Genomic DNA, 21,170 nt, shown 5'->3' with positions numbered 1-21,170 from the left:
TTTTTGTTACAATGGAACGCCCGAGCTGAGTCAGCTTGTCGTTTTCTGCACGCACGTGTGTGTGTGTTTGGGGACAGCGAAGAGATGCAGGCAAAGCAAAAGGCGGGTTAAACACACTCGCTGACATGCTTCACTCTCCTAACCCGCCAGGATAAACATCAATTTCCTCGATTGACGTTAGCACCCTTGTTGAGTAAACACGCACCTTGCTCGGAACGGCGGCAGGCGACATAACGCCGCTGCCGCACGCTTGGCTGCTTGCGAGCGTCTCCGGCCGTCTGGCCGACACTCGCAGGCCCAACAAACAGCGCCACTTCAGGGTTCACGGCACTTTCCGTCTGATGCCCCCACGTCGTCATGAAGACTTTATTTAGTGTCACGGCCCACAAGGAAACAAGTTGTGGGTGTTTTTTTTTTTTAGCCTTTTTGTGATTTTTTTTTTAAATATAACTTAGTTATTTTACTGATTACATGACTAACATTTAAATTACAGATTTTTTTTTACATCATTTTTTTTATTCATTTTTTGGGATATTATTATTTTTGTAAAAATAAATCTCTAGCCTTCACATTAATATGTTTTTTAAGGTAGTACAGGTCTAACTTTTAATTTTTTCTTAACATATAAATGTTATTATACATATAAATCAGACCGAACACTCATTTGACAGATAATAAAGTATCTTTCCGCTTAAAAAAGAACACATTTCGAAAAGTTTTGTCATTTTTAGGGGTGAGGCTGGAACGGATTAATGGCTTTACCACTCATTTCAATATGGAAGGATGATTTGGGTGTTCATAAAAATGAAGTATCGCAGAGTACCACTGTATTTACGTATCGTTCCTGTTCAGAATCAGAGGCGGACAATATTAGAAGCCCAATTCACTGAAAGGAGGGAAAGTCCAGAGTGTGTGTCCGCATGTGTGTGTGCGCACAGGAAGTCACTGGAGGATAGGCGTGCTGCCTTTGGCAGCGTGGTGCAGGATACATTGGCTGGTGCCATCTGATGCTCAAGTTTGTGACGCTGCAACAATGCGCGGCGGCAGTTGCTGAGAAAAGAGCTGCCGGCTATAAATAGGCTCGGCGTTACAGAGGCGCGCTGTAAATATAGTCGCTTTGCATGGTGTCACTTTATACCACATCACTAACCAACCTCCACACACACACACACATCGTCTCCCTCCCTCCCTCCCTCCCTCCCTCCCTTCCAAAGGCAGCAGCCAAAGTTAACCGGACTCCCCTTAACGGTTTCATTATGGCAGAGTGCGTCATGGGTGGAAAGAAAGACTTTAAAAACAGGAAGAAAGGGAGAAGGAAAGAAAGGAAAGACGGGGGCGGGCGGCAGCGTAGATGTGGGACAGATTACGCTGATGTTGTGGGTGTAGATGTGTGATGTAACAGAGAGCAGGCTTCCCCCGTTCCCCTGGCGGCTTTAGGAAACCTCCGGAGAACAATAATAACCTTGAGAGGGCGTTTTCTCTTGTTATCCGTGATTGTCTCCATTTTCGATTGTTTATTTTCTGATATGTTTAGCCTCTTCTACCTTTCGTCTCCCACTTATATTAAATCCTTCATATGACATCACACCATGATGCCTGTTGACGTTCATGTGTCTGTCAAATTGCTATTTGAGCAAACTGTGTGTGTGTGTTCTTGTCTTCCTATGTTTGTGTGGTACGAAGATGAGATCTTTATTGTGTGGCCATATTGTGTGTGTGTGCGTGCGTGACCAAATATTAAATCCCATCCCGGCTACCTATGACATCACACGACGACGTCTGTTGACAGTAAATGTGTGTGTCCATCCGTTCTTCTCTTTGTGTTAATGTGGCCAAACCCTTGACGATGAGAACAATTTGGTGTCACACACCTCATTACGCTGTGTGCGTATGTGTGTGTGTGTGTCTGAGACGCACATCTGGCAAGGATCTCAAGAATTTTTCCCTTCTTTGTTGCTGTCCTACTTGAACAAGTGACTTCTTTACAAGTTGGTTGGATAGTCTCTTTCTCTCTCACACACACACACACAGACAGACACACACACAGACAGACACACACACACATACACACAGGGCCATAAAACACAGTGGCACACAGCCACGCACAATGTGACGCAACAGCCGCTGGTCATGTTCCCAAGGCCCAGTTCTCTGAGCAGTTTGACTGAAGGCCTTTGTTTGAGCCCCACTTTAAAAATAAAACCAGAGCTGGCTTATTGCGCACACGTATCCACACACACACGTATGCACACACACCGTGACACGTATCCTAATGCTCTCTTGTACGTGAACTAAGACTGACCCTCGATGGAAAAGGACCCCGATGCCAAGTCATGATGCCGTTTGCAAAGTATAATTATATGCTTGTATAAGATGTGGGTCGTTCACACACACACACACACACACGGGTGTGCACACGGTGGAACCTGATCACGCCACCTGTCCATTCAACCGCTGGCCACAGAAACGTGATCGTCCACAAACGACACATTAAACTTTCCTCATCCGCTTGTAAATATACAGAACCTATGATCCGCCTCATCACGGGGTGGCATAATAAAAAAAAAAAACACACCAATAAATAAACGGTGCTGCCTTTTGATCATTTCAAGTACACTCAGTCTTTTCTCTGAAACATCTAAACACACTGTGCGTCCACTGAAGAAGAAAAAAAAGTACTTAACTTTCGGTAGCACATGATTACAACGTGGTCAACTGACGCACTGCATTCCTCCAAAACATTCAAATGATATATCTCACTTGAACACATCACGTGCAGTTCATGTACATGCCCGAATTAACTCAATCCAATGGAACCAAAGGATTGGTTTTTCAATGTCGGCCTGTCCGCCATGATTTCGATATCAACTTACATTAAAATTCTTTACATACATCCTCAACAGTAAATAAAATCAATTAATGAATCCCTAACATTCATATGCGAGGTCAGTGTGTCACAAGTCAATCCTAGACCAGCTCAGAACATTATCAGGGGAGAACCGGGTGGTCGGGGCACCTGCTGAATCAGGCGCTAGCGTGTGACAGAACTCGATCCACTAATATCATCCGTGTTGCTATTTGCGTCCGGTGCAAACACACAGCCGTCCAATAATATCGTCGTCTGTCGCACACACTGTAAATGCATGCTCACGCGGTGAATGTCACACGGATCTGCTTTGCTTTCACAAAATCGTCCCAGCAACACATTATACGAGGTAGGACGGCGCACACACACATGCGAGTTGGCCGTGTTCATCAGATGCTTGAAAAGGACACCCCCGAGAGGCGTCCTTTTCACAGTAATAGCACCCGGCAGCACTTAACGCTGACCCGGTGGCTCTCTCTCAGCACGGTGAAGGGGATGTGAGTTCTCACTTCCACAGTACGTTCCACGCCGAGTGGAGGAAGAAGAGTCTTTCATGGGCACGCCACTTTAGAGGCGGCGTACTCGAGCGCCACTCCAAAGCACTCGCTTGGCCCTTGTCCTCGGTGGAGTGCGAGCGCTCTAATTGGAGTGAATGAGCAATTGGTAAATGGCGACGAGTGTGAAATATTTCTGATTATGTTCAGGTGGCTTGTTCTGAAGCTAGATGAGAACGTTGAATGTGTTTAATGCATGCACACAAATGAATGGCGCGTTAATGGGGGGGGCGGACAATATTTAACACTTGTTCTTACAAGCCTTATTCCAAAATGAGAGATTTTTGCAAATTCAGCAAAAATATTCTTCTTCTGACAACCACTAGCTACTGTAACTTTTTGGATTTTTTATTCTGGGTATTAAATTCCCACTGACTGGCTTGATGTAACTAACCAGCATGGAAGAACCTCCGCCAGCTGACCTTTCTAACGAAGCAATATTATGATTGATGATAATCTTCCGGCTAATCTGCGCATGGTTCCGAATGCACGCTACTTTATATGTCCCTTGTGTCCCCCCGCAAAACAATAATTATGACTAACAAAGCATATGAAGTAATTGCTAATGCTAATGTCTGTGTTCATACTATAAATCTAAAAATATCAACAGAATTTCTGATGACCTAATATGAGTACGTCTGGTCTTGAGAAGCAAAAATGTAAAGTTGTTTATTTACCAACTTACACAATCAAGTGAGGAAATCCCCTTTACCTTGTCAGCGGAAAAAAAAGACGACACAAGCATGCGGCTCTGCTCGGGCCGAGGCCCAAAAGCAACCGAGCGAGTGACTCTGTGTTGACAGGACAAGGTGTCATGTACTTCTTCAAGTTTAACAAGACGCCAACTATCATCAACTTTCTTTCTCCCGGCCACTTGAGCGTATCATCACGTCCCCCCCCCCCTTTCGGAACATATCGTGTATATTCTGTGGTATTCCGGGGTGAGCTGCGGCCAACTCCGCATCGCCACTGGATTTCATCACGCGTGATTCGGCACGGCCGGGATTACGACAGCATTCCCCCGCCGCGCTGTCATGATGTAAAATCGGTGAGTGTCGCTCTCGGTCGAGTAGTGTTGATGTGTTTCTTGGCCCGAGATCCAGACAAGACCGGTGTATTACCGAAGATGTTTGGAATCGGGAAAGATGTCTTCTAGGATACTTGGAATTCCTTGTGGAAATGTTTCAGTCTGACATAGAAGGTGAAGTACAGTCCAGCCAAGCGAGGTGAGCGTTTCCTTTTGAGGCCAGAGCCAGCTGGATCTTCTCACAGGTTTAGAATTATGGGACAGTTATTCGGGGAAGCCTATTATGGTATGAGGACACAACATGTTGCACACGCGCATCAACGGGGGCGATTACGACACAGCGGCTGATAGAAATCAGGCTTTTCCAGCGTTATCGGGCCAGGAAGTGATGATGCGGTACATTCCTGGGATAGCTCGGTGGTCAGGTTTGCTCCTCACTTTGGACACGTGCTGCAAATATTTACTTAAGAGCAGACGTGGGCTGTAATAAAACTAAATCTTGCTTTTACACTGATGAAGTCATGCCGGGGGAAATAAGAAACGAGTGAAGAGATGAAAGGAATGCGGGAGAAAAATGTACGAGAGTGACGGAGGCACAATTAGTCAGAGCGCTGACACACGCTGCGAAAAAAAAAAAAAAATCACTGGCCACGCAGAAGATCGGTGTTTTCGAAATGAGGTCATTTTTACATCATTCGAGAAATACAGGAGGGAAACTCTTCACAACTGAACTTTATGAAGGAAGCAAAATAGATGAGTAGGACAGCAAGAACTATATAAAAAAAACAATTTGAATTTTCCACAGGAAGCCTTAGTTAAATAATTAAGATGTTGAAGATAGCTGGGATAGGCTCCAGCATTCCTCGTGAGGAAAATGAATGAATGAATGAATCAATATACAAACAGTCCATTATTATTTAGCTTCCAAATACGAGATTAAACACGTGCATGATTAGTCATAAGCGTTTTTGTCTGATCTGCACAGCATGTTAGCAAATAAGCACTTCATTACGCTTTGTTTGAAATCATAACAACATGCTTATGGAAAGACAAGCAAGCTCTTAAGCCTCTGTTGCTTTCCTCCTGATCCTAAACTTTTTTTTTTTTTTCTCTTTCTCTCTGTGTGGGAAAGAGGCAACCAAATCAATGTTCCACTTCCACAAAGCAATGGAAAGAATCCTGCCGCTGTCACCAGTTCCCACATTTCACCTACGGTGACCCGTGAGGGACAATAGGCACATTGATTTTTTATGGCTAGCATAACTGCACTGACTTGTGAAGCGTGAATGGATATTAAATGAATGATGACGCCATTTCACGCAAAAAAATCTGTGATTTTCCATTGGGGTTCATATTTATTTATTTTATTTATTATTTTATTTATTCATTTTTATTATTTGTTTTCTTTATTATTTATTGTATTATTTTATTTCATATTTATTATTTATCACGCGTGATTTTGGCGAGGACGCCTTCCGGCGATATCATCGCATCTTTCTCGGCGACCTGGGATGCCACCATCATTACTATTCCATCCTGTTCAGTCATCTACAAAAGTTTGTCGAATTTAGGAAGCCACTTTAAACAAAGCGCATGACACAACGGCACGGCAATTTTCGGCTTCTAACAAAGGCGCATTGAAATGTGTTTAATGGTTTGATCTGAAAATGACCCGACGATAATTCGTTGTGTTTGCCTGTGTGTGATATCTGTCACTTTGATGCTCCCAGCGCTATTATAACGAGCATACGCTTGACGTCACACGCGGCTCATATTAAGCCAGTGGCGCTTTGTGTGCCTTAATCTGACTGTGTAAAATTGCGTGTCTCCATTTTGTTGTGTGAGCAAGCGGGCCAAATGAGAACGCCATCAGACGCCTTTGTGCGCGTTTCCGGCAACACCGCAAAACGACAGCTCCAGTGTTTCCTTGGCACTTTTAATGTCCCATTACGGGCGGTTAGTCGGGGGCGGGAACACCAATTGGACTCGGGGCAATAACCGGAGGGGCCTTTTGCCTCCTTTGCGAAACTTTTGCCGGGTCGAGAGGAAGCAACCGTGCACCCGGCTGGCTCAATAAGCCCCATTCATGACTCGCAATATCGGCAACAACACAACTGGACATTGTGCCTTCGTACAGTCAACAAGACGTGAGAAAGTAACCCAGTTTGATACAAATTCCACTTTGGCATGCACAATAAGAGGTTTCAATGCAACTTTGGAGTCAAAACATCCCAATGATTGCCTCACATCACGGCGAGAAGAGATCCACAAGCAGGCAGATATCTAACCTGGCAAGCACGTGTGTGTGTGTGTGTGTGTGTGTGTGTATGTGTGTGTGTGCACGCCGCGGGCCTGCTCCCTAAGGGATACTTGCGTCTCGTCTGTGAGTCACAGGCAGAGTCTGTGTCTGTCTTTGAGTCCATCAGAACAAATCAGCTTCAACATCCACTGCTTTACCTCGGGCGTGCACACACACACACGCACACACACACACATACGCACTGGCATTGTACATCCTTAGACATCCCCAGGGGTATGTGCTATCCCCCCGCTGTCCCCTCCAGCGGAAACCTCTTCTCCTCACTTTCCATGTCATCCACGCCGAGCATATGTTGTTCAGTGCCAAAGCCGAGGCGTTTTTCAAAACAGAGCAACGGCCCGGCTATCTGCTTAATACACGCTCTTTGGTATTTGTTATTATTTTCGTTTTGTTGTTGATCAAAGAAGGCCCGTCGGAAATAGAGCCGCGATTGTGTCTACAGGTTGATAAAGTGGTTCCTGCTGCAAGGCTGATTGCTGCTATACTTTACAGACGACAATTCTGCTTTGTGACGGGCGGATCCATTAAGATTCATTTTTGTGGCCAAATATATAATACAAGAGGAGAAGAAAGATGAGCTTATAATCAATGTTTTCCTTTCTTAAATGTGAACTAAATCAAACTGGGAAGGAGGGGGGGGCGAGCTAGCTTTGTTTTGGTGTAGCGTAGGCTGGCATTGCTCAACCAAAAATAATTTCAAACAATTTCTACGGAGCATCCCAACAGAGCATTAAATAATACTCAAATGTCAAATATTCTCGGTGCTATCAAAACGAACAAACTGCCCGAAAAAAAGAATGGCTTGAGAATTTTCCGACCGCATGACATGAAGTGTGACAAGCACTAATCACGCCGCCTGAAATGACCTGGATAAAATGTGTATGTTTGTCACGATAATAAAAGAGACTAGAAAAGCCCTCCAGATCTTCACTGGGCTAAGCGAGTGTTAGATAAGAGCGCCTGGATGGACTTGTGTCCTTGTTTGGAGTGCTCCTCATTGATGTACCATGAAGAGCTACTCAGGAAATATCCACACATGAGCACATTGCTCTCCAAATTGGTGTCAATGTTTTGTTAGTGGAAGAAAAAACGAGCGAGTGTTTCAGCGACTTTCCTTTCGTTGATTGTTTGGCTCTGATGATGATGATGCCCACAGTGTGGACATCTGAGACTATTCCTGGCTCAGGAGTTTTAGACAAATTTGGGGGGAAAGTCTCTCAAGGGTAAGCCTTGAGTTTCTTTTTTTTTTTTTTTTTTTTTGCAACTCAGCTGACTGAGTGGACGTCAGTCACATCCTAAACACCTCGGTTGACTCACCAGGGTTGTTTGTTGGCACACGTCGCAAGGAGGGGGAGGGGGGGGGGGGTCTTTTGTGCGTACGAGGTGTCCACACAGCGCCACTTAAGAACATTAGCAAAGGGAAACACTGGGATTGCCTGGCCAACCCATCCACTAATAATTGGATCAGCATGTGTCCAATGAGGCCCGGGCCACAAACCAATGTCCTAATTGGATTAGTGAGTGCCGCTGTGTGTATGTGTGTGTGTGTGTGAGGGCTTCCCCGGCTTACCGTGTGTAGAGTAAAATCGCTGGAGTAAGACGTGCACGCAACGTCACTGGCTAAGACACATGTCCGGTGGCCCTTGTGACCCATGACAGGTATTTTCCTGCCAAGCGGGAGATTCCGTCAGCAACATAAAAGGTCGACGTCACTAAAAGAGAATTGGAAGAGACACAAGGAGAAAAAAGCTTGATTTAACAAGTTGATAATGAGTTTGGAAAGAGGGGAGGGAGGGGGGGGGGTTCAAAATAGACTGCTTATTATCAGGATTACATAACTGACTGTGCAGTGCCAACCAACATGTGTTGTATTATTATTTCACTGGGAGGCTTTAGATTTATTTTTAAAAACTATTTCTATTGTTTTGGTGTTTATAAAGTGAGGACAAAAGCAACCGGCGACAGAATTTTAAGGCAATAAAATTTATTGGAAAAAAAAACCTCATTAAAATACTTGACGTGAATCTTTTTTTGATTATACTAAATTGTTAAGCCATATAAAATTTTTGAGTTCAGAGCTTAATTTTTTTTTTATTACGCATAACAAAGGGAACTACAGACTTTTCTTGGTTTGTTTATAAATTCCATTTTATAACGCCATGATTTTAAAATACAACTGTTGCACGACATCATACGTGTTGACGTTTTGATAGTCGGACAAAATAATTATTACACTCATATGAAATGAATGCAGTTGCATGTCTTCCCAGATGTGCCGAATAAATAAGAGAATGAAATATTATGTACCGTTGACTGCACATTTTATAAGCTAACCGACAAACGGCTAAAAGTTATGCTAGCTATAAGCTAAAACTGGAGCGAACCATCTCTTTGTTAGTTTACACCAGACCAAAAAAAAAAAAAAAAGTCTACTTTTGTCCAGTGTTTGCACGTGTGGGTGTGTGACTGGGGGCTGGGATGCTGAATGTGCCAATCCATAAGCCCCATCGACAAAAAAACGACTGTTCCTCAACCGGAAAGAGCATTGGAGGAGAAACACTCAAACTGGATGTCCTCGGAGCAGTTCAAACACACAAATACGTACACACAAGCAGATACACACACGCTCACAGCAGGCTGGCCCAGATGTCAATACTGAATTTGGGCAAGAGGAATATTTCAGTGTGAGCCAGAGCAATAATAATAAAAACTTGCTTAAAGAATGTCTAAACTTTAGTCGAGCTACTGTTCCTCATTGTGTGATCACAAGTTGAAGTTTCAAGAACTGCATGCGACTAGTTCCTGCAAATGTGTCATGGCATTGCGATTAAACATGCATAGGCATACACCATGAAGTAACATCCCACTGTGGGGAGTGTAAAGTCAAGGCCTCATCATAATTAAGACTTCATCCATATTAGATTTGATTAAGGTTACCAAGTCCAGCAAATACCACACAAGCGATTATCAAATTTATCAAATTTATTGATTGCCTTTTTATCTTATCACGCCTTATCTGAGCACACTGCTTACATTTTCAGTCAATCTGTGAAATCTTAACCCTCAGCCGCAAGAAATGATAACGCACTTGCACTTTTACAACCGTGCCATTGACGTGAAGCTGCGGGGCTGAACCGATCGACGGAGGAAGGGCGATGAAAGAGGAAGTCGGTGTGGTCACACTCTGTGCTCATCATTCAGCACTGACAAAAATAGCTCCGTCAGTAAGTAAACAACACATTCCATTCATAAAAAAAAAAAAAAAACAGGCAGTGGCTACCTACTCCCATACTGCATAAGGTGGAGATAGAAGTCCCACACCAAAGAGATGAAAATAGAGCCATAAACTCCTAAGGTGTGGTGAGGGAGGCGCGAGAAAGTAAGCTGTTGATGACATCACATCCTCATCTGTGTTGCTTCCAATTTGGTTTGGAAAACACCAGAAATTGACGTCACGTGGCGAGTGAGGCACCACTTTCCATCTCTGTCTCACTCAAATCCGACGCAGATTGTGTGTGTGTGTGTACACTATCACAGATGTACATACATAGTAACAATAATATAACACGGCACAGTGCGGAACTCGGAGCTCTGACGGGAGTCGCCGTTTGTGCCGTGACATAAAACGCTTTCCACTAAACACAATAAAAGCAACACTAACCACGCAAAAAGCCAGATAAGGAAACTGTGAAGCAGCGTTGAGGTGATACACTACAGCAAACACGCATGTTAAAGAGGAAGTGATGCAAGCTGCAGTGGAAGGTCTAATTTTAGTCAAAGCGGAAGTGTCCGTCTCACTTCTCTTTCCAGGATTAACACATACGCAAAATACAGATGTGCACGCTAGTGTGATCGGTGAAAGCGCACGCTTCCTTTGCCACAGACGCCCACGCAGTCTTCCACTAGAGCTGCCTCCACCATGTGAAGAAGCAAACATGCCAAGATGCAGACGTGTAGGCAGCAAATTTTCTTTTTAATTTTTTTTTTTCAGTCAAAATAAAATTATAGGTAGCACACACCAAGTTGCTATTTATTACTTTTGTTATTTTCTCCACCTGGTGTGTCATCGCAGTACTGGTGTCATATGATTGTCATGGCAATGTGGACAGAGTGGGCGTTCTCTCACTTCCATTTGCATCATGAGACGACAGGATGCAAGTAGCAAGTGAGAGGAGAGTGGGCGGCGTTATCGCTACCTTGACCAGAGCGGACCGCAACTCTCTTTAAATGGAACCAAAAGGATTTGGAAATCATCGAAACCTTGAAAAATTATTGTCACTGATGTCTGACTTTTTTTATTGCTCACTTCTCATTTGCCAGAAACATTCCATCCGCCTCTAAGGTGAGACGTGGCAAGATGCTGATTAGACTATATTTAAAGAAGAAAGCCAGTCAAAAATGTTTTTTGGAAGAATAGGTTAGATGTGGTCCCACTACTCTGAACACGATATTGTGATTATTATTACATTTGTGGAATATGAGTTAAATAGCAAAATCCACTTTTTTATCCATCTCGGGGCGGCCATTTTGCCACTTTTGCTGTCCACTAAAAATGACATCACAGTTGCCAATAACCAATCACGGGTCAGCTTGTGAATGTCACATGAGCAAAAAGGTGATCTTCATCATGGTTTGTGATTTTGGATATATGTAATGAAATAAAGTACATTATAATTGTTATTTTTAAGAAACAAATACGGTGTAGATTTAGCTTTAGACTTCAGACGGCTTTCCAAAGGAAGCGTCTGGAGATGTCTTGATTGGCAGCAACATTCAGATGAGAGATTAGAAAACAGACACAGACAATCAGATGATTGTCATCCCAAGAATTGACCATGCAGCAGATTCTCTGAAAGTGAACTCAATACGTTCAAATCTGAAATTGAGATCGAATTGCAAGATTTTCTACTCCTTAGGCATAGCGTTATGGGATGGTCTACTGGACATATAATGACAATGTTGGATGGGAAGAAGAAAGTAGCTCCTGTTCTATATTATCAAGAGTGGCCCAGAAATGTCGAAAAGCATTACAGTACATTCCTTCCAGCAAAATGAATTAATATTCAAATACAAAAGGGATAGAATGACATCCAGAGAGAAAGAAGAATGTCATATTTGTACCTTGTTAGCTCAACTACAATGGCATTATTGTAACCATGACAACAAGGGCGGCCTGACATTAGAGAAGTTCCACCAATGATTCTCTTTTTATCATGTGTTATTGCTGAACCATTTTTTTTTTTATAAGAATTTAAGAGGACTTGTAAATAGTTTGTTCAGTTCTTTTTAAAATGAAATGTGTTCTCTGTGCTGCTCCTGGTTTGGAATGCCAAACTGAAAGGCCTTGGTTAAGGACCAATCCAGAGATGCACCCCTGGGGGGCAGGGGGGACGGGGTAATGGACAGACTCACTCATCCTGATACTTTCCTCCCCCCTCCAACTCATCTTCCGTAGAGACCACCCCTCATTTTTTCCCACTCTACTTGTGTTTTCCACCCCAGTGGAAATACAGAGGAGTGGGCGGGTGACTGAGGTGCACGCAGGAAAGTGGGTCAAATATAGGAAGAGATCACCGAGGGGGCGACCATCGAGTAGTAAAATGTGCTTAAGGCAGGCAGGCTGTGTGTGTGTGTGTGTGTGGAGGTGAAGTGAGAGGGGTGGGCTGGTGGGAAGAGCCCCCCAGGGTGGTTGCACCCTCCGGCACATGCCTTTAGCATCTCTTACTCCAACATAAGACTGATTTAAAAAATTACAATTCAAAAACTGTGCAATAAAAAAACGAAAAGAAACTAAAAGTGACTCGTTCTGCTCAGTAACGGACGGATTTAACAGTCATAAACACTTTTTTTTTTCTTTTTCTCATACCGCGCCTCTATTTTGACACCCGTTTTAAAAGCGTCACCCACGTCGGTGTCTTTGTTGTGTGCGATAGTGACTCCATGAGCGTTTGTGTGAACAGTGGTGATGCATAGGTGACAGTTGCGTGTTTTGGCACGCAACGAGGCCGCGGATAGAGTTGTCATGACGACTTTTAGGACTTCACCATGGTGACTATGAATGGGGACACTTTCAGACACGCACGAGTGTCTTTAAAAGACAAATCTCGTTTAAAGTCAACTAAGATAAAATACAACTTATTACTTTAATACTGTAACAGTCTGACCCAGTTTTGTAGACATAAATGAGCTTTTTGTTAAAGATGTCCTATGGACTGATGAACCACTTAATAAGGATGTTTTGGAAATTTGGATGTGAATGACTCTGACCTAAATTAATAAATGCCTTTAAGTCATGGAAGCTACATTGAAGTCATCTCGGTTATATGCTTCTGGTCATAATTATGAGAGGTGCAATGACAAATCGATTAATCGACAACTAATCGATTATCAGATTGACTCGTCCCAAGAGCAAATATTATCCGATTGCTGTAAATATCAACATTTTAATATTTTCTGACATTACAGGCCAAACTAGTAACTAATTACTGTCAATTTGAAGTCATATTTTGTATTTTAATAAAGGGATGGAAAATTGATTTTTTTATCCGATTCATCAATAATTGATAAAATAATCGAATCGATCATTAATTGCATTTTTTTCCCCCAACTGGTGGTGAAGAGCAAGACACGACAGAGGTCAAAAAACTTTTGACCCTTCCATCCTTGATGTCCAACGTCAGCCAATCACACACATGAATACTCATGACATCATGGCCGAGAGCAGCGTTGAGCAAGAACAGCTGTCTTGTAGTTACCACAAAAAGTGTGTGTGACGCAACAAGTGTGGGTTAGCGCGAGTGTGTTTTAGATTTTGAGTGTGTGCCGCTACTTCATGAGACTCGGTCCGCACAGCAGCGATGCGGTCAGTGTGGGAGAGATGAGTCACGAGGTCAACCCAAAGTTACATTCCAGTGTTGGGGGAGGAAGACGTGAACAGAGATGCATAAAAAAAAACGTACAAGAAAATAAAACCGGTCGATGCGGTAAAAAGACATACGCAATTTTCATCCGAAAATAACAACGTCTTAATCCGAGTGACGTTACAGTCGAGCGTAATAAAGAACATAGTGCTCTGTTGTTGCCATGGTAATCCTAGATACAGTGATTCTCAAACTTTTTACGAGCACCACCAAAAAAAAAAATACAAACGAGTTGAACAAAAACTAACTAACAAAATAATGAATAAAAGTTTTGAAAACTACTTTTTAAAACAAGAAAACTTATTATTACTTTTACAAAACTAACTCTAATGTGGCAAAATGTTACTTTGTCTTTGTCAATTAATATTATATAATGAGCTTTAGGGGTTCATTTTAAATGTCGAACATTTATTTCTGTGCACAATGACGATCTTATGGGAGAAGAAGAGTCAACTCCACTGGGGAAAAGACGGAAGGAATCTTGCCCAGACATTCCATGGAACCCATTCCCTAGGAGTTTCCACAATTCCGCTGTCTTGATAGAAGGAATTTAAGTCCAAATGTGAAGATACAAAAAAAAAAAAAACACTTGGCGACACGTTAACATCTCCGACTTGAAGCAAACCTACAGTTTTTGTTTTTTTTTATCTAAAGATTTTCTATTCGCTTCCCAAAAGTAAATAACTACTATGAGCTAAATTGAAAATGTAAGATTTATTCTCTGAGTATTGGGCTCGCACAGCACCGCAATTAAAACTCACAAAATGTCAGCATCCAGTTGTTTTCCACGAAGAGCACCACAATAACCTTAAGGTGTCCATGAAGTTGAAATCACAAGCAAAAAGCCTCAAGTGCGGCACGTTGTGACAAATGTTGATGCACAATTTAATCCTGGGTTCAGTACATGGAACTTTGTTTATGGGAAGGAGCTATTCTATTCTAAATGTTCTTCTGGCTAAATAAACAAAAGCTTCAACAAACTCACCAATCACGCAGGAAGTCTCAAGATGCTGTGATGCTATGCTAGCGGCAACGATGTAACCGAAACTTCCTATAACACAATTTTAAATTTATTTATTCCTCTATACAGGTCAGTCCACTTTTAATGCAGATTTTTTTTTTTGGTCTCAAATCATTTTTAGAAAAAACATAAAATCGTTCACTACCATTGACAACTAGACGTCAAATATCCATTTTAACTGTGCTGGCAGTGAATGAGTTAAGAAAAAGAGTTGGGGGCATTTATTTGGAGGGGTGGGGGGGGGGGTATTGTGTGCATGTGTGTGTTCTTTTTCGCCCTGGTTTGGAAAGTACACTTGAGCAGTATTATGTGGCTGTTTTCCACAGTGGAAGTCTGTTCCTGGATGCGAGACTGCAGTGGAAGTTCCCCTTCATGGAGGGAAGGACCAAGAAGGGTGGGAGGGGGGGACAAAAGACAAGGAAAAAAGGAAAAAAAGAACACAAGGGAAGGAGTGAATCTAAGGTTTAAAGAGAGGTCAACACGGCGTTCACTGAGATAACTGAAATGGAGTCAAGAGTCAGACGAGTGAGATGGGGGTCATTATTAGAAGAAAGTCAGGATTCGTTTACATATATTTAATATTTCAAAGGTTTTATTCCCTGACAATGCTTCCTCATGTTTGCTTTGTCTGATTTGTTTACTAATGAGGGTCTAAAAATAACAACTGCGGGGGTTCACTAAGACATTTTAAGCACGAACAAGCTAGCACTGGTCCACAACAGTGAGTTAGAGTAATATAAAGCGAGTCACGATGTATAAGATTTTTATGTTTTACAGTTTTATGGCTGCTGCATTCCCGCTAAATAAGCGAGCGGTTACAGTTGTGGGGAGTGGCAAGCTAAGTACTTGATCTGCAGGTATGCAGCTGGCTAAGCATCAGTAGAAAGGACTGGCACTCCTCCATCCTGGACTATCGTTGTTATGGAATTTTTTTTTTTTACTGATTTCTCTCTGAAGGGTTCCTGGGAGGTTAACGATGAAACCCGCAGGGGCAGAGACAACTGGATGCTGATGAGTGTGGCGTTTCCACTTGTTTAAGTTTCCAAATCCAGGTGTTAGATGTCCAAAGCTGAGTTGCTTTGGATGATTTGGGGGGGTCAAAGAAAGTTATTTAATTTTGATTTATGAGTTCTTTGTATTTATGAGTCATTGCTTATGGGTCCCATGCATCAACTTCAGGAACGATTTTATATCTAACATTTGGATTTTGATCTATAAGTCTTTAAAAAAAAGAATTCAAAGAATACTACACATTTTTTTGCTAACATATCAAAGCATCCAAAATCCTGTGCAGTTCCAGAATTTGGCTAAAAATAGTTTTGCAATTTTTTTTTAATAATATTTTTGCTTGCATCTTCTTTATATCTAGACGACGATGTGATGGAGAAGAAAAATATAGCAGTGATCATGCAAACCTGAATAAACTTGAGCTGTGTGACTTCATACGTGGAAGCATTTTATTTGCTTTCAATGGAAGTTGGGTTTGACACAAAAAAAATGTCAAGCTTCAGTGATGATAGCTCAACAAAGATCAACAAAATTCTAAGCAATTATTTAGAGCAATTAGTTTTGGGATGGGCTGTCAAGCTAATCAATCTGGCAACTGTGAGATGTGACAACATGTGTCAAGCTTTTGATTTTGTTTTTGTCGTTGACAGGGAAGGATGTCAATGTGTTCTGCAGCAAAAGAAAATCTTTGTCAAGGTAATTTGCTTATTTTGACGGTAACTCCTAAGTTAAGGGTAGGTGAGGTCAGTATAAAAATAGTATTTATTAAATTAGCTCACAGTAAGTCAAAATCTCGAATTGTTCGACTTTTTTTTTTCAACATCACCACCTCAAAAGAAAAAAAAGCTCTTAGTTGTCATTTCACCCTTACATTAACCGTTTTTTTTTTCGCTCCAGCTCGAAACGGATTATTCGTTGTCAAGGAGCCTAAAAACGAATATTTGGAGGCGATATTTCGTCACCGTGTTGTGTCTTTAGCAGCAATTGGTGAGAATTTGTCTTCTATTGTTCTATTTCAAAAAACCTTTTCAAACACTATTTTGAAAGGTCAGGATTAACACCTCCAGAACGAAAACAAAAGTATGGCCGGGCAAAAGATAGCCCATCGGAATGTGCTTATTAAAAAGATAAAGAGTTGTAATTATCCCAAACCAGTAATGAACTGCATGACACCACTAATGTGTTAAGCACTTGATCAACTTCCAGAGAAGTCATTAGAGGACACGTTTTTGACAGGTGACACCTTTGAGGCTCACGGAGACACCCCACCGAATTATGCTTGCGATCCAAGTGAGATCAAAGTTTCACTGTAATTAAAAAAAAAAAAAAACACGCTAAGCTACTTCATGTACTGTAACACGAGTGAACTTGAAAAACCGTGAGTTCAAATCAGACCATAGAGTCGGGTTACAATGGTCTAGTCTGTTGGCGAGTCCCCGTTTTGAGGGTGGTCGGAACTAAGTGGTCTGATGGGGATAGCTTTCGGTTGTTTCACGGTAACTCCATTACTGGGAAAACAGGATCAAACTTCAGTCACACCCTTTGCCTCAATATAAAGTTAAACGGTTAGAAGGCAAACATTCTTTGCGTTGAACTCTGTGAAGAGTGAAATGAGGACATTGTAAATCCCATGGCGGTTCTCAACAAGATAAACCACTTCTATGCTTATAATGTTTCAAGCATGCCTGGGGTTGGGGCAGCGGAATGAGCTGTGGTGAACTGGTCTAAAATACGCAAGATGCCTCTCTCGCTTCCATTTACATCATGAGACGACACGCGATGTAGCCAGATGACTCTGCAAATTTTGCCCTTACAAAGATATTGCTCAGTTTTGACGGACAGATGACGTAAATAATAGCACTTAGTTGATTTTGTTTCTATAAAAAAATATATAAATATATATATAAATATAGAATATATTTTGTATACTATATATTATATATAATATATATGTATATATATATATATATATATATCATTTAATAGCAGTGTTAACTGTAAATATTTTTTTTGTTTCTATATATATATATATATATATAAAATATATATATATTTTTTTTATATTTTTTTTTCTTTTTTTTTTTAATATTAAACACGTGCACAAAAGGTGTCACCGGCTCCATCGGAAAAATTCCATGACCTCCCTTCAATAAACTCTTTGCATCAATGCAAATGAATGGCGGAAAATGTGTGCAGTGGAGGTAGCAAACTTCCACGCACGCATAAACCTCTTCACATGTATGCAAAAACTATGTGGAGAAAAAGCGCACATGAAGAAAAAAGGGGGCGGGGTCTCTTTCACACTGTTCACAATCTTTGAATAACTGCTGTAGACTTTACCGGCGTAACCATAAAAAAAGGTGATAAATCTGTCATCAAACAAGTGAGGAGGGGGGGGGGGGGACAGAACAGTACGCACACGCTGCTTTGTGTTACTCAGTGTGGAAAGGCACACTAGCGAGGAAAGCGCCAAAACACGTGATAGCATCTACTAAGCGGGATACCGTACTACCCGTCCGCCTGTGTCGCGACCGATGGAAACACTTCCCGCCCCTTTCTCCTGTCTTTGGGCACTGGGCTGATAAGGCAAGGATGGCTTGCGTTACTCCACTTGGGCAATCCCGGGTGGGGGGAATCCCCCCCGGGTTGTGTGCGTCCACGGAAAAGGAAGAAAGCCACCATTGAGCGGTGTGCCACCGCGCCGGCATCCCCCCCACCCCCTTCTTCCTCTTCCTTGTGCTCTGACGTACAGTAACAGCAGATTTGGTGACAGCGAGATAAAAGCCTTCCTCTGTTTCCTCCTCCGCCTCCGTCTGCGCTCTCCCTCGCTCTCCGGTGTCACCGGAGTGCTGAGTGCTGCCGCTTTGGCCCCGTCCGCATAGAGGCCTCATTCAAAGTGACACAATCACTTTTCACTCGTAGAGTTCACCGCATCTCGGAGATGTGAGCCGCCGAGATGCTGGAAGGGCTCAGCGACTGACTTATGGTCTCGAAGGAAGAAAGTGTCTCGGGCCGTAAATCGGACATGACTCAATAGTATGTAGGCGCAAAACTGTTCTCGCGCACTACAATGTCACTTTGTACTGGACCAAAGATAAACAAGCCTAATCTGGCCAAAACTACAAATTGGACTCGTTGGGGATTCCAACAATTGTGTGCAATGGATTGCGATAAAACATGGCGTCCAATTATATCGAATTGTGAAACAGTATAAATTCGACTAAACGGGAGTTCGGATGTGATTCATGTGATCTGTGACGATATGCTGGACCAAAAGTTGAACTCACCGTTCTTCTCAGTCAAGTTCAGTCCAACGCAGCTATAAAACTTGAATGAAACCCACTCCGAGTGATCTGTGGGGGGAACAAAACAATCATTAGAGGCTGGAAGATCCTGTATTTGCTGTTTTGACTCATTGTGCTGTCCTCGCGACACGTGACGACTATGCGCTGTGTCGATAAATAAACCAGTAAAGCTGGAACTATATATAAAAAAAATATATTTTATATGTTCCTTTGAGTTTTAAATACAACACTTTGGTCAAGCCATTTGTTTTTTTTAAATGCATAAATCTGGATTACATTGGATTTGGATTGCGCACATTCAGGAATGTTAATTTACCTTTGAAACTTTTTTTGGGCTTAACATAACAAAAATAATATAAAAATCCAAACTGGAGTTTGATCAAGCCTTTTCAAATCAGCTCAGCGGCTTTTCAGTTCACAAAGCAGACATTGTGTGTGTGTGTAAAACCCCCCCGACTGACTTCCAACGCAGGAGAACAATGTTCATTACCGGCACGTTTGATTCTATTTAGAGGACACGGTCATAATCTCATATTACTCGACTCCAGGTCTGGCGGAATAATGAAGCGGGCTAATCTGGATTTACACGTCATCGTGTTGAGGTTAGCGGTGAGGCAGCTACAGAATGTCCAAGTGAAAACACGCAAACAATTAACGACCAGGAAAAAACTGACAAACAAAAACAAAGTGACCGAGAAATGCTTTGGGGAAAGAACACGAACTGAGTCAGCGTCATGCTTGTGCAACTGTTCTCTGACAACAAATATGAAAAGGCCCCTTTTAGGAAATAAAGCCACTCTTTTATAAAAAGTGATCTTGTACATCCCAGTAAATTCTTTACAACTCTTCAGGCGGAAGAAGGACATGTGATGGAGGGCCTGATTGAGACCAATCAAAGACGAGAAGTAATGGTTAGATATCTCTTATATAGTTAGACCGAATTATTCAGTTGCATTTTATCAATGTATAAGCAAACCAGTGTCAAAGCTGGAGTTAAGTGTTCCACATAACATGGAGCTTGCTCAGTGTGTCCATACACAATCAAGTTTAGCCAATGGGCGAGAAGACTGTATACTGGATTTCCGGAATTTTCATCGTACACTTTAATGGCAAGTTATGAGGGGGGTTTTAGGTCATCGGACCAATAGTGATTTTCAAGAACATGAAATCACTTTAGGACAGGACAATTAATCGAATTGAAGGTCTATGAGGTCTGTCAGCTATGAATTTGAGACATAGTTGGATTAAACCAAAGATTTGTTTGCAATATTGTTGTAATCTCATTTATGATTGAATAACTGGTTTGATGGGATTTTGTAGAATGCTTAAAAGACTGCTAGTCAAAATCATTTCCAACCAATTTAAGTAGATAACTATTATTATTTTATGAGAATGGTTTATAGACTTCGACTCATCTTTCTTGTTTGGATAGCTCTTGTTGGAGGAACTCATTGCTTGTGTTTGTTACAAAAACTAATTAAACTGCAATCTAAATCTGGAGTGGCTGGGCATTTAAATACATGCTTTTGCATGTAAATGTTATTTTTGTGCATTTCGGGTTAATCCAGAACTTTCCCCCAAACTTCACTTTTTGTGAGGGCGTTTCAAAGCGGACTCCCGGAGCACTGACCGGTATGCAGCCGCTGTGTGCAGCTCCCAACCGGCCGTGCATTTGCCCCACAAACCGAGTCGATCAAACCAGTACCGACCAGTCCCTGGACAGAGCAACTTAAAAGTGTCGAGATTTACTCTCGACAGCTGCTGCGTTTGCTTTTGTCGAGTTGTTTTTAGTGAGTGTGTCGGTCGATCGGCAGCGTCACATCAGCTGACTGTAAACCGAGCGCGCACTCACTTTGGAGGGATTTCAAGTCGGTATCCCGTATCGCCTTTAGGTCGAATGCAAACGGGGACACGCTGCGGGGCTAAAAATACCTGTCAACGACTATATTTGGCTTGGCTGGTTCACAATCGCGCCGCTGAAATAGTAGCGCCCGCCCCGGTACAATGAATGGACTCCCTTTTCAACCTCCAGCCTCCGTCTGCCAGATGCTAAAATTAGCAACAAAGCTTGCGTCAATCACGAGCCTCAGTGCGTCAAGGCTTTCCCCGCCCACCAAGGCTCGTCATTGGCCAGAATTAGGATGTTGTC

At 42.3% G+C, this 21,170-nt stretch overlaps 1 protein-coding gene across 2 annotated transcripts in view; it reads right to left on the bottom strand.

Annotated features, from left to right (window-relative positions):
- The window catches only part of alg2 (ALG2 alpha-1,3/1,6-mannosyltransferase), a 34,584-nt gene extending 13,503 nt beyond the window's left edge, over nt 1-21,081 (bottom strand). The window contains exons 1-3 of one of the 2 annotated variants that reach the window (XM_088387184.1): nt 20,954-21,081; nt 19,004-19,069; nt 8,338-8,479 (exon numbers count right to left, since the gene is read on the bottom strand). The gene's annotated coding sequence lies outside the window, so the exon portion shown is untranslated. Of the gene's footprint in view, nt 1-8,337; nt 8,480-19,003; nt 19,070-20,873 lie in introns of both variants that reach the window. The other variant, XM_088387187.1, reaches the window with a different exon arrangement.
- Nucleotides 21,082-21,170: the final 89 nt, after the last annotated feature.

The sequence above is a fragment of the Syngnathus floridae genome, chromosome 10 (genome assembly GCF_059516105.1).
Source record: "Syngnathus floridae isolate MCC-2025c chromosome 10, RoL_Sflo_1.0, whole genome shotgun sequence".
Lineage (NCBI taxonomy): Eukaryota > Metazoa > Chordata > Actinopteri > Syngnathiformes > Syngnathidae > Syngnathus > Syngnathus floridae.
This window is presented reverse-complemented; position numbering and strand designations above follow the sequence as displayed.